Source organism: Protopterus annectens, chromosome 4.part0 (assembly GCF_019279795.1).
Source record: "Protopterus annectens isolate FY-2018-M chromosome 4.part0, PAN1.0, whole genome shotgun sequence".
NCBI classification, from domain to species: Eukaryota; Metazoa; Chordata; order Ceratodontiformes; family Protopteridae; genus Protopterus; species Protopterus annectens.
In genome coordinates this window covers 1540323538-1540337910 of record NC_056733.1, presented here as the reverse complement: position 1 = coordinate 1540337910, position 14373 = coordinate 1540323538, and positions in this window count along the sequence as shown.

The following is a 14373-nucleotide window of genomic DNA, read 5'->3' as shown; positions in this document are numbered from 1 at the left end:
GAGTCCCTGAATGTGTAATTTCCTTTCAGCAGCTGAAACCTTTCACAGTACAATTCAGAGGGACAAATCTGCTAGAAGGTTCAGTCATAAGAATAATACAACCACAGCAAGCACTATACAATATGCTGGAAAAATGAAGGTTTCTTATGAATCACAGTACTAGAATCTTCTTGGAGAAAATGTGGATAACATTTATTTCAGCTTGACTTATTACCCCTAGCTACCACATGAGAACAGTTAACTAAAATGATACGCACTCAACAAAAAAAATCAAAATTCTCTTATTTTTCAAAACAACTGTGGAATTGTTTTCAGATGGACATAAAAATAAGAAGGTCACAATTATTAATGAGGGGCCCATGATGGGTGAAACTCTCAGCACTGATGTGTCAGACAAACCCAGAGAATAGGAACAATTATATTTACATTGACAAGAAAAACATTTAAAATATATAATAGAGCATGTAGGATATGAGCAATATAAATGAGCAATATAAATTTAATGTCTAGTGCCTTGGCTTGTTGCCTTCATATACAGCACTGACTTAAAAAGAATAAAAAAAGACATTAAAGAAAGACCATGACACAATCAAAAAAACAATTAAGAGCACTCAATAAGAAGTTTCAAATCCAGCTCATCATTTAGCCTCGTAGGTATGGTGCCTAATTTTTAAAACGTAGTATGCTTCCTTTTTCTATAATGAGTCTAATGTTTTGCCTTCTCTCATATGCAGCACAACCTCCTCTAGAAAACAGAATTTAAGTTTCATAACATCTGTACAGTGAAAAGTTTTTTCATTGCATGTCTAAGATGTTCCTAGACTCCCTAACTTAAGAGCTTTTCTAATTTTACCATTGTGACTTAGCCCACATAAACATACTTATGTACCAGCATATCAGATAAAACTTTGCCCATTTATAAGAAATGAAAATGAAACAAATCCGGGGCTTCAATAAACTCAGCGAAAGCTTAGCATGAAGCCTACATGGAGTTTACATGTCAGTGCAATGAGCAGCAGAGCTAATTGCATATGCATGCTGTGCATCTTGCTTACACGAATATAAGCACGGTTTCATGCATGGCAACAGTGTTGCCGGTCAGGAAACCATGTGAAACAGCATGAAGACCTGCAGATATGTAAATCTGTTTATCTACAGGCAAACTAGGTCTGCAGGATTGTGCAGAAAGCCACAATGACTACAATGATTCAATTTAAAAGTATACATTTCTAACACATTATATGAAAGTGTAGTCAGTGCAGAGTAGTGTGCAAACCTGTTTTAGGCATACTGAATAAAAGTTTTGCTAGTGATCAGTAAGGGTACATAGACTGCATTAGAAATACATATTCATGAGAAGTGTATGTATTGAAAAGGGCCGCATACATGAACAGTAGGAAAGAACAGAGGGAAAGAGGACGGGTAAAACATGGCAATATACAACAGATGATAGTATGTCAATCTATATACACCACAAAGACAAGACAATTGTAGAATGAACAATAACCATTTATCTGCATGATAGAGTATGTACAGCTGTTTACACCTCTTGAGTGGTTATAGTCATATATTCACACAGTTATTGTATATTATGTGATTGTCACACATGGTGACATATCACTGGAGAAGATTTTTCATGATAGAAGCATCCTGACATGATCAATGGAGAGGACATTTGTCAAGGACAGGATATACACTAGAGTTTAGGTGCATAATGTGAAGCTGTACAAAATGAGTTGCCTGAATATTACTGTAATTTCAGCAGAGGTCTCAACCAAATGGGACACATAGCAACAAGCTCATGGACAACAGTAGACAGATGCACTCACAGTCATGGGCAATATCAGAATAATACCAAAATTAATCTGTGTCATTGACATAACATATGGAATTGTGAGTTATTATACATGGGTCTGCAAGAACAAACTTGTACAACTATCATGTTTTGTCAATAATCTATAAGTGGGAATCAAGCAAGCCTTCATCAAAAATTAACATCTTTTAGAGGTGCTGAGGGACACTCTTACACTTGTAGTTGAAATCATGAGCAATCCTGGCTAGTTGACAGGTTTGCGTGGCATATATATGCCACAATCCACACTTTCTTGAATGTAACCCATGCCATCAATGTTGCAAATCAGCTTTGTATTTACTTTGTGCATCACAGGAACACATAGCACATATGCATCTTGTGTAACACCCTGAAGGGGGTTCTGCACTATCATTTCCTAATGGTTATGCATAAAAAGGAATACTTAGGTATGGCTGTCAAGATGTGTGGGAGCTCACTGTGATAAAAGTGATACACTCGAGTAAGTCATCCCTGGAAGATGAGTTGGGAGGTACATGTAAAAGGATGCATTGTGCTCAATTATTGGTGTGATGAGGGCCAAGAACAGTGGGGCTGTAATCCCTTTGATGTGGATGTCTTGCACATACTTAGGATTTGTGCTACATACAAGGGATTATTAACCACTGTGGACACATGCTGGTGGATTTTTCACATGCCATTTACCTGTGTACACAGGTAACATACCACTTGGTCTGCTCATGGGGGTATGCTGCCTATACTGTAATTAGCTTGTGTATTTGCTTTCATAAAGGAAATATTCCCCCATGAATTTGTGTTCATCTACTGTGTCTCCATAGCTCTGGCAATAATCATTTGTGTGTATTAATACTGACTGCACTATGCCAACACAAATCTTAGATTCAATGATTGTCTACAATTTGCAGTCGTGCACAAAGCTAGTTAGACACAGGATGCTTAAGTTTGTCTTGTTGTTTGAGACTTAAACAATGAACAGGAAAGGGTCTAGTACAGAATCCTGAGATACGGACCTGGTCACTGGAATCTAGCTTGAAGTTACTTCACACACTTCAACAGAAAGTGTCCTGTATGTGATCCATTTCTGTATCTACTTGATGATGTAGGTGCTTATGCCCACTTGAGACAGTTTCTCTGTAATACTTGAGTATGGATTTGTGTCAAATGCCTTGGCCAGGTCAAATTATGCAAGATGATAGTGTTTTCCTCATGCATCCACCTGGTGACCTTCCTGAAGACATCAAACAGATTTAGCAGATATGCTGTAGCCTTAACAAATCAAATATGGGTTTGGTACACAGTCGGGAGGTTGTGTCCTTTTTGAAAAGGTCCGTGATGACTCAGTCTACCTCACAAATGAGGAGAGGCAGGATTATGTGTCAATAAGTCCATGCATCATGTGATGTTCCTCCCCTTGTTCAGATACATAACTGCTGCTCTACACCCTTCTACAAGAATATAGGCTGTCTGGTGGCTGTGTTTAAGTAGGGCTACAACTCTGTCTGCTAGGTCAGGTTTTAAGTCATGCTATAGGCAACTTGGGATACTGTCAGGACCCACTGATTCTGTGTTGTTAGCTGCAAAGAGTCCACAGATAACCTGCCATCCTGAGAAGATAAGCTGAATAATGTTTGCATGTATACTTTGGCTGATGGCCAGTGGCGACAAGGGGGTGAAGTGTGAGACAAACTGTCAGCTAACAGATTGTCTATTCTCTGTCTAAGTATGGCTGGTGGCATCCATGAACAGCTCTGCATTTAGTTGTGTTTTCCCCTTAGCATTTCACACTAATTTAAATAAATTATTTGTGACAACACCTCCAAATACAACCTTTATCATGCATCACATACCACACCATACAAGTCTAGCAATGTCACATAATTACAACAATTGCACAAAATATGTCTATATTGTTTTCATTGGGAAGCTCTATTTGAGCTGCCTGATACCATATAAGGATACATTACAAATGAGTTGGGTGTGGCTAATGCAGAACAGATACTGACACAAATGTGAATAGTCACAAAATGGTGTTGGTGACCACCTCAATAATCCATAGGAATATCAAAACAATCGAGCATACAATGGATTCCAGAAGGTTGCAGTTGAATCAAAACTTAATATTTTTGTGATAAAGGATGATGAGGGAAATGTACTCACAAGCAAGGAGAATGAGTTGAGCAAATGGAAAGAGCACTTTGAGGGGCTGTTGAATGAGGAGAATGAGAGAGCGAGAGAGAGAAGGTTGGATGATGTGGGGGTAGTGAATCATGAAGTGCAGTGGATTAGCAAGGAAGAAGTAAGAACAGCTATGAAGAGGATGAAGAATGGAAGGTCTGTTGGTCCAGATGACATACCTGTGGAAGCATGGAGGTGTTTAGAAGACATGACAGTGGAGTTTTTAACCAGATTGTTTAAAGAAATCTTAGAAAGTGAGAGGATGCCTGAGGAGTGGAGAAGAAGTGTTTTGGTACTGATTTTTAAGAATAAGGGTGATGTGCATAGCTGTAGTAAATACTGAGGGATAAAATTGATCAGGCACAGCATGAAGTTGTGGGAAAGAATAGTGGAAGCTAAGTTAAGAAAGGAGGTGATGATTAGTGAACAGCAGTTTGGTTTCATGATGGGAAAAAGCACTACAGATGCAATGTTTGCTCTGAGAGTGTTGATGGAGATGTATAGAGAAGGCTAGAGGGAGTTGCATTGTGTCTTTGTGGACTTAGAAAAAACATATGACAGGGTGCCTAGAGAGGAGTTGTGGTATTGTATGAGGAAGTTGGGAGTGGCAGAGAAGTATGTAAGAGTGGTACAGGATATGTATGAGGGTAGTGCGACAGTGGTGAGGTCTGCGGTGGGAGTGAAGGATGCATTTAAGGTGGAGGTGGGATTACATCACGGATCAGCTCCACCTTAAATGCATCCATCACTCTTACCGCAGAGTGAGAGTGAGGGATGCATTTAAGGTGGAGGTGGGATTACATTAAGGATAAGCTCTGAGCCCTTTCCTGTTTACAATGGTGATGAACAGGTTGACAGACAAGATCAGACAGGAGGCTCCATGGACTATGATGTTTGCAGATGACATTGTGATCTATAGTGAGAGTAGGAAACAGGTTAAGGAGACCATGGAGAGTTGTAGATATGCTCTAGCGAGGACAGGAATGAAAGTCATCAGTACTAAGACAGAATATATGTGTCTAAATGAGAGGGAGAATAGAGGAATGGTGAGGTTGCAGGGAGTAGAGTTGGCAAATGTGAATGAGTTTAAATACTTGGGATCAACAGTTCAGAGTAATGGTGAGTGGAGAGGTGAAGAAGAGAGCACAGGCAGGGTGGAGTGGGTGAAGAAGAGTATTGGGAGTGATGCTTGACAGGCGGGGACCAGTAAGAGTGAAAGGGAAAGTCTACAAGAGGGTAGTGAAACCAGCTATGTTATATGGGCTGGCGAGGGTGGCATTGACATAAAGGCAGGAGTCAGAGCTGAAGGTGGCAGAGTCAAAGATGTTAAGATTTGCATTGGGTGTGATGATGACAGGATTAGAAATGAGTATATTAGAGGGTTAGCTCAGGTTGGATGGTTGTATAGACAAAGCCAGAGAGGCAAGATTGTGTTGGTTTAGACATGTGCTGAGGAGGGATGCTGGGTATATTGGGAAAAGGATGCTAAGGATGAAGCTACCAGGTAATAGAAAAAGAGGAAGGACTAAGATAAGGTTTATGGATGTGGTGAGAGAGGACATGCAGGTGGTTGGTGTGAGTGAGCAAGATACAGAGGACAGGAAGAAATGGAAACAGATGATCCAATGTGGCAACCCCTAATGGGAATAGCTGAAAGAAGATCACAACATGTCGATGAAACAAGAGTTATGTGTCCATGTAATCAGTATGAATGTATACTGATGTATGTAACAGAGCATTTACTGATAGTAGGAATACGCATGCACACATGTGCTACACTGCATGGGTCACAGTGATGGTTGAATAAGAACTGCATAGAATGTTGATCTGCTCCACTAAAAAAACACATGCCTTATTAAGCCAACAATATAATTAGCATCATCTCAGGTCAACGGTTCTCAGGAGGCATATTACTACAGCTGTTAAGGAAGGAACATGTAACCAAAAGTCAGCAGTGGCCATCAGTAACTTACCTCACATCACAGATTGTAATATCCTTTTGTAGGCCTACCCTACATTCACACCTCAACACAGCACATGTTGATGACAGCAGCAATGACATGTTGAAATGTTCATAAGGTCATAGGACATTAGTAAGCTAACGGACAACATCACATAAATTCCGAGCCATTATTTTAACATTTAAAACAAACTACATGTATCTATATGATTGAAGACAGTAAGGCTATGTGTGTACATGTGTATTGCTTTGATTGTAGCACATATTGCCATTGTCCATATGTGACATGTGCATCACACCATGACAGAATTAGGAATCACACATGCAGTGGTCTGGAGGTGGCTTCCAGAGGCTCATGGAATTACTCTACTTCAAAATGTGTGTATTCAAATTTGACACGAGAACATCTGCCACTCTTATGCAGGAAGGAAGCCATGTGGCCAGATGAAAAAAGATGTTGGATGCATGGAGCTACATTAAGGTTCTCCTAAGTGGTAGTGAAATGAATAGCAACTCACAAGAACATACAATGACCATAATGTCCCAACAACCACTAACACAGCAGTAGACTTGGTCTGATTTGAATATTGCACCTGAGTAGGTATAGAAGATGCCTTCTATACAATGTAACACTAGCAGCACCACATATACCTGACTTTAACACTGTCACAGTGCACTTTATAGAGATGATAGCATTGTTGTATGCTTAGAAGAACTTTTTGGAAGGAGTGTCAGACATGGATGTGGAGTTTCACCTCAATGTAAAATTGTCTGAAAAGTAATATTTGAAACAATACTCACTTAAGTTGCCTGCTGTCTGATTAGAACCCCTATATATCTAGATAAAGTAGCTTGAAAACAGATTAGTAAATGTCACTGCCACAGCACAAGTTTGTCTTGAATACTGTCAGAGTCCATGTTATACAGGATGACATCATCTGTGTATCTTGCAAAAGGATGCTTGGAGGATGGTCTGACATAACTGTAGACTCCCATGTTGTTTGAAAATTGTCACCATATTAGTTGTTGAATGCACACACAAACAATTTGATCAAAGTGAGAGTTGCACCCCTATCTGACTATCTACAGAGCACAGTACAGAATACAAGCGTCACAACACAAGTCTGGCTTCTATAGTGTCAGACAACACATTATAGCTGATAACATAAGAAGTGTCTGATGTAAAGAAGATGGTATTATGAGTGTCTCACATGCTGGTCGAATATGGTCTCTTGAATGTCAGCCAAGTGAACATAGAGACACACACACACACACACACACACACACACACACACACACGCACACACACACACACACACACACACACAGACCAGTTGACTGCAGTGAGAGAAGAACCCCTACCTGACTATCTACACAGCACAGTACTTAACACAAGTGCTACAGCACAAGTCTGGCTTCTATATTGTCAGACAACACTTTATAGCTGATGACATCAGCAGTGTCTGTTGAGAAGAAAATGACAATAGGAGTGTCTCATATGCTGTTCTCTTGAATATCAACCAATTGAATACAGACACATCAGTTCACCACTGTGAGAGTAGAACACCTACTTGACTATCTACAGACCACAGTACTTAACACAAGCACCACAGCACAAGACTGGCTTGTATTGTTCAGAGAGCACATTATAGCTGATGACATCAGCAGTGTCTACTGAGAAGAAGCCGGTAATAGGAGTGTCTCACATGGTGGTCTAAAATGGTCTCTTGAAGGTCAACCAAGTGAACATAGACAAACACACACACATGCATGTTGACTGAATTGAGAGCTCATAGGTTCACAGGTGTTTACTAGGCTAATGACCACATCAGCCTTTTTAAGCCTAACCATGCATCCCAAATATATGACAAGTTCTTGTACCCTTGATAAGTGTAATCAGGGGTGTGGAAGATGAAATATTTACAAGCAGGGGCCTGGGAGATGAACCCTTAACAGGTTGCCTGTGTCCATTAGAGACATAAGTGCCAGGCTAGGGATGAAGCTCTTGTTCCCCATCCAATTGTCCAAGTTACACTGGATTTGGATTAGGAAGGAACTCTGCTTCATACAGATGGGGAGCTTGCCCCAGAGATGGGGTAATCCCTGGGATACATACCTGTCTCAACAGCAGGTCCGATTTATATCACAGGAATGTTTTAAGTCTTTAGAATGGGTAATTTTGGTGCTCTTTGTTTTGTGGATATGCAAGAAGTCCATCAGAATGGGATCTGATAATCCCCTATATGCCAGGCATAGATCTCCCCTCAACAGCCTGTAGGAGACAGAATACAGGGATAGGACCTTGAGATGGTCTGCATAGGTCATTGTACTTACACCCTGTATTATTTTAGTTAGGAACCTCTGTGAACATTCCAATTGTTTATAATGCCATATCAAAGAGGGTATTGTACTCAATGATAGTTCTGATGAATGCTGGATGCAGTAGAACAATGACTTCCTTGGACCTAGATGCCATACCTTTGTTTAGAATTTGTGCAACATAGAATGATTTCCTCAGTACTGTAGACACATGATTGTCAAAAGGTTAGATTACTGTCTATGTGTGTCCCTAAGTCCCTGATTACTGGGTCAACTAAGAGGGGTGTGCTGTCAATATGATAGTTACCAGGGGTGGATGACTTCTATAAGGATACTATTGTGCATTTCTTGGCATTTAGTTTTAGTCCATGGCTCTAACACCAGTTGTTTGTCTGTGTCAGTCCTTCATGGAGAATATGTGTGTCAGTGTGGGATTCAATGACAGCTCCTAAATGGCAATCATCTTTCAACTTTTTCAGCCAAAGAATAGTGATACTGGCTTTAACTTCAGAGAAATAAATGCCAAAAAGGAGCGGTGGAAGGACCAATCCCTGAGGGACTTCACTTCTAAATTACCTCTTTTTAGAGGTGGACCCCCAAATTCTAACTTCCTGGGTCCTGTCTGTAAGCCAGATGGCTATCCACCAGGTGACATATAGGCTTGTACCTAACCTCTTGAGTTTGTCAACAATGCCCTAGTGGGGTATTGTGTCAAATACCTTGGCCAGGTCAAGGTAGGCAGGGTGAACCATTTGCTCTCATCCATTGCTTTGGCAACCTTCTCAAAGAAGTCCACCAGGTTGAGTAGGCATGACCTGCCCTTAATGAAACCAAACTGGGTTGGGTCCAATGTCTGGAGGTTTACTATATCATTATTGACCATTTCCATGATAATTCTTTCCATGGCTTTGCATATTAGACTAGTGAGACTTATGGGTCTGTAGTTTCCAGGCTCTGTAGTTGTCCCTTCTTTGTGCAGAGGAATGACTGTTTCTGTTCGCCATTCATGAGGCACAAAGCCTGTTTGGAGGCTACAGTTAAATAGCAATTCCAGATGGGCTCATAGGTCATGTTTCATGTTATTTAGAAGGCATGCTGGGTTATTGTCTGGGCCTATTGATGCAGTGTTCTTGGTCTTAGAGAGAAAGCATTAAGGACCTGTTCCCTTGTGAAAGCAGGGGGGAGTTATATTTGATGGAATTTCCTGAGGGAAGATTGAGGAGAGAGAAGGGTAAAGTTGAAGCTGAATTTGATGGCCAGTACGTTTGCAATATGTTCTGGCTCATTATAGGTCGATCCATTTACAATGAGCTCTGCACACCAAAGTGTATTGCCTTTGAGGTTGCAGACATAGCTAAAGAATGCTTGTGGTTGTCCTTGGCCTGGCAGGCCACATTTGCCTCACATTTGGCTTTGGTAGACTTTTTTGTCCTCTGAGTTGTTTTAGTTTGATGAGAGTGCTTTTATCCTGCTGGATGCTGCACCTCCTAATTTTTGCTATGATTTTCTTACTTCTGTTATACAGCCTATTGATTTTGTGATTTCACCAGGGTGTCTTGTTTTTTGAGTTAACTCTATACTTCTTCCTGGTGGATACAGCTGCTTCTATGCAGCTATTAACATGCTTGTATAGGGGTTCTGTGAACAGTTATGCATAGGCAGCAGTGTTTTCAGGGTTTATTGGGGTTATTAGGTAATAGCAAGAAGTTAGTCTTAGAGTAGTTCCTGAATATTCCAAGGTTAGCTGGGGGGGGGGCAGGTTTTATTTTTTTTTCTTCAAAGGTGAACATTTTGTGGTCTGACCTTTCCAGGGAAGACATTATAGTAGGGGATGTGCAGCACTGGCTCATATTAGTGAGAACCAGATCCAATATGGCTGCACCCCTGGTTGGTGTATTGACAATCTGGTCCAGGGAGTCTGTGTTCTCTGTGCCTGTATGTTTGGCATTTTACAACATTCCCAGGTAATAGTAGGGTAATTAAAGTAGCCCATGAATATGGTATTGGGTTGGATGACAAGCGCTCCCAGTAAATTTAAATACATGGTATGAGTTTCCAGGGTCATGGGGGGCCTTTAGCTTGCAAGGAAGTGGTATTGGATTTTGCCTGTAATGATTTGAACATGGAGTAGCTCAATTGCATTGTCCTGTTTGACCAGCCTTGAGGTGTATTCAATTCTGATGTAAATCGAGACACCTCCAACTTTAGTCCCTGTCTATATAGTAGCTGATCTAAATGTGTGGAAGGCATTATAACCTTGCACTGATGGTGTGCTCTCTGTGGCTGTAAACCATGTCTCAGTGCACGCACAGGTATCAGCATTCCCTAGGGTGAAGAGAGCTTCTAGGGAGTGGAACTTTTTGTTTACACTCCTAGCACTGAGCAGTAATACCTTTAGATTTTCTTGATTTTGATTTGCTATGTTGGAAGTACTTTCAGTTTTGCATTGTCTAAACAGGCATTATGGGGGAAAACAATGTTTTAGCTAATATTAGAAAGCCTAGAGGGGAGAGGTGCAGACCACCCCCTGGCAAAGCAGTTTAGTCTGTTGACCATCTCCTTCCATACTGACAAATATTGCATCCCTACCAGAATGACACCAGATGCTAAGCCAATTATTAAAGTCAATCATCTTTTTGTTCATATTGTGGCATCATCCTTGGAGAAGGTAACATGCTACTCAATGCTAGGCTCATACCAGCCTAGGACACATATTCTGAGAGCTCTATAATGTCTCTCTTCATATAGTCTAGGGAGGTAGGTCTCAGGTAATTTACAATCACGTGGATATGACTGAGTTATACTGGTACTTCTGGTCCAGTGACATGAGTACATGCGTAATGTGGTGGATCCTAGCCCCTGATAAGCAACTGACCGTGACTTTCTCCTTACTCATCCTGGTGAGATGGACATCAGTGTGTCTCATGATGCAGCCTCCAATGATAAGAACATTGGATTGTGTGGTGGCTTGCCTTATGGGCTTAGAAGTAAAGGTTCCATGAAATGTGGCTGTATGTGTTGATGTGGGTCTTGTTTTGAAAGAGTGCATTCAGGGCTGCTGAGGGTATTTGTTATGTGTACTTTGTCTGGGAGGTCTTTGGGGTTTAGGAAGGTTACATTTAAGTATCTCAGCATATGTGGGTCGATATGTCTGCTTTGAATTGTGTCTGATGGATGCAGCATGTGTACTACTGACAAATTTATTGACATTAGGCATACTTTTATATGAGAGCTTTGCCTCCAGTGACATTGTGTAAATACAGCTCTCTTATACATATCAGTTTGATTGAGAATTAACTGGTTGTCAGTAAACATGAGGCAATTTCTACATTGCATCAGAATGCCCATATCCACCAAGCTGGTAATGGACATAGTAGGAAAGTTCATATCTATGGCAACAGGCCCTTTTTTATTGATTAGACAGTTGGAGTGAGAATATAAAGCAATTTTAGGAGTATCCAGTTTGCAACTCTGGGGACAATGCTTCTCACTGCAACCTAGTTGTCCTGCAACTAGGCATTAGTGAAATTTCAATAATGCTTTTACAGGAAAAATGTCACTCAACGTGTCTGTGACTATACAGGGAACTACCAAACACTTGAAGGGAAAATAATAAGTAGACCCTGAAAATTTAGGGATGACATATTTAGGCAGATATTCTGAAGTTAGAAACAAGTCAAGCAGTATTTACTGAAAATGAAGAATTAGCTTGCCAAGAATGATGAAAAGAGGGGAGTCACCTGAATGGCTACAGCCTCATTACTACATGTGCTGGTCTCACCACAGCTTCACTCTGCTAAGATACAATGCTCATTTGCTTGTTCTCTCAACAGAAGCAAAACATTAGCACCAATCCCAAGATGAGAAGCAGGCTACAGGCTGTTTGGTGATCCACAGTCTTGTCCCAGATAATACAAGGGTCTGTAATGTTGTAGTCTTTTCCTGGTAAATGCCTTAAATAGCCACCAGGCCAATCAGGAACATCAAGCAAGGACACTCATTGCCCAACCAGAAATAGTCAGGAATCAATGTGCCACGCTCCTCTCACCAGGAGCAGAATATAAACACAAATTCCAAGTTGTCACCTATGAAGCTGTTATTAGGCTTTCTGGTGATCAGCTGTCTCCAGGAAATAATGTTCCTGTGCTCCTTCTCTCACCAGGAGAAAACAGAAGCACTATTCCCAAGATGCCTACTGAGAGACAGAATGTGGGCTCTCCAGTAAATGGTGGTCTTGTAGTAGATGTTTAAGATTTTAAAGGTAAGATGGAAAATGGGTTAACATCTTAAGCACTGCAGTGTGCACTAAACAGTTAGATATGAATAAAGGGGTAGCTTAAGTTTAAGCTGTCTAAATGGAGAACCACTAATTTTAAAAGAGCAAGATAGATTGAAAGGGGTGGGAACGTTGTATGGAATACAGTGGGATAGCCAATAAATTTAAATAGTTGAAGAGTGATTTCACAAAATGATAAGTTTGTGCTTACTCACAACAGCCAATGAAAGCGGAGAGGGAAGGAAATATGTGTCAAATTAACATAAGGGGCAGACAACTAGAAAGACAATTTAGTTTAATGAACACAAAAGCACTAGGCTGGGAGGGAGGGAAACATTTGTGTGTGACTCACAAGAGACACAGTTGTGGTCTCTGCCCTAGTTATAATATGCAATTAAAAGCAGAATACAAGTAAAACACAGTGTAAAGAAAACAAATCACTATATACAAAATAGAAGAAGGCAATAAAGTAATACAAAATACAAGAACGCAAATGCAATCTAACCTTTCCCTCACAGAAAGTTGTGGCAGAGTTTGGGTGATCTTTTCCAATAAAGCAGGGCATGTTGAGAAGAACATGGTAGTAGGAGAGTTTCACATGCTGGTCTAAAACTGTCTTTTGAATGTTAACCAAATGAACACAGAAACATGGACACACACCATTTTATTGCAGTCAGATTAGAACCCATACCTAAGTAAACCATCTAGAGACCTCAGTACTTAACACAAGCACCTCAACCTAGGTCTGACTTTTACAATGCTGCTTGACAACTTATAGTGGATGATATTATTATTGGATATTTGAGAGAAGATGTTGGGAGGCCTGTATGAAACAGATGTTTAGTCATGCACGACTGTCAAAATATTTGCACTCCATGGGACTGAATTGCTGACAGTAAGATACATAGGTGCGCTGTTCTGAAATACATATTTGCCTTGTCATAGTTGTCCTTATAGGTGATGCCATCATCATTATATGATCTGGTTAACATATTCTGTTAGGAAGGTGGTGTGCAAAGTGTGGATTTAGTATTTCCTGTTGTGTTTCCAATGTGCAGGTATACTTTAAGAGACAGATTGTCAAACTAGATGCAAACAGCTGTCAGGGATGGATGTAGTAGAAATGAGACATATGCAGCTGTTTTCCAGGATGCTGTGTACATTACACACTTAAATTGTTACATACAGACACACACATTGTTTTGCGCTCATATCTGTGAGTTCATATCTGTGAAGAATTGCTGTCATATTAATACAAACATAAAACAATCTGAATGTGTATTGTCATTATAAAGGTGTACATGTTATGGAACAATGTATTTTTTGTACTTATTTCTGATATGTAGCTGATATTTGGTAATGGGTACTGAAATACCAAGTATCAAGTGCAGGGTGCAGGTAGCCCATGACTGAGAATAAATATGTGTTCAGTCATTAAAAAGTGTCTTTCCTTTGGTTGTGTTTTTACATGGACTTTAATGACATGAAGACTAACTAGACATTAAACATAAGTAAAGCGCAACAATGAGCAGCTGGTTTGCATGATCAATGGCTAAGTGTTTTTGCATACAAGATACACATTTAAAGACTCTAGCTGAACTTGAGAAGCACTTATCCATTCTGGCTATGGAGGACACAGGTAAAAGAAACTATTGTGCATATAACTACTTCATATTGGATGTGTTGTGTCATACATTGTATAACCTTAAAAAATATTTATACTGCTTTCCCCATTTGCACATAGTTAAGCAACGAGCAAACATGGGTCTCTGATTCATTCAGAAAATTATAAGAGTTGTATTGGTTCGCTTT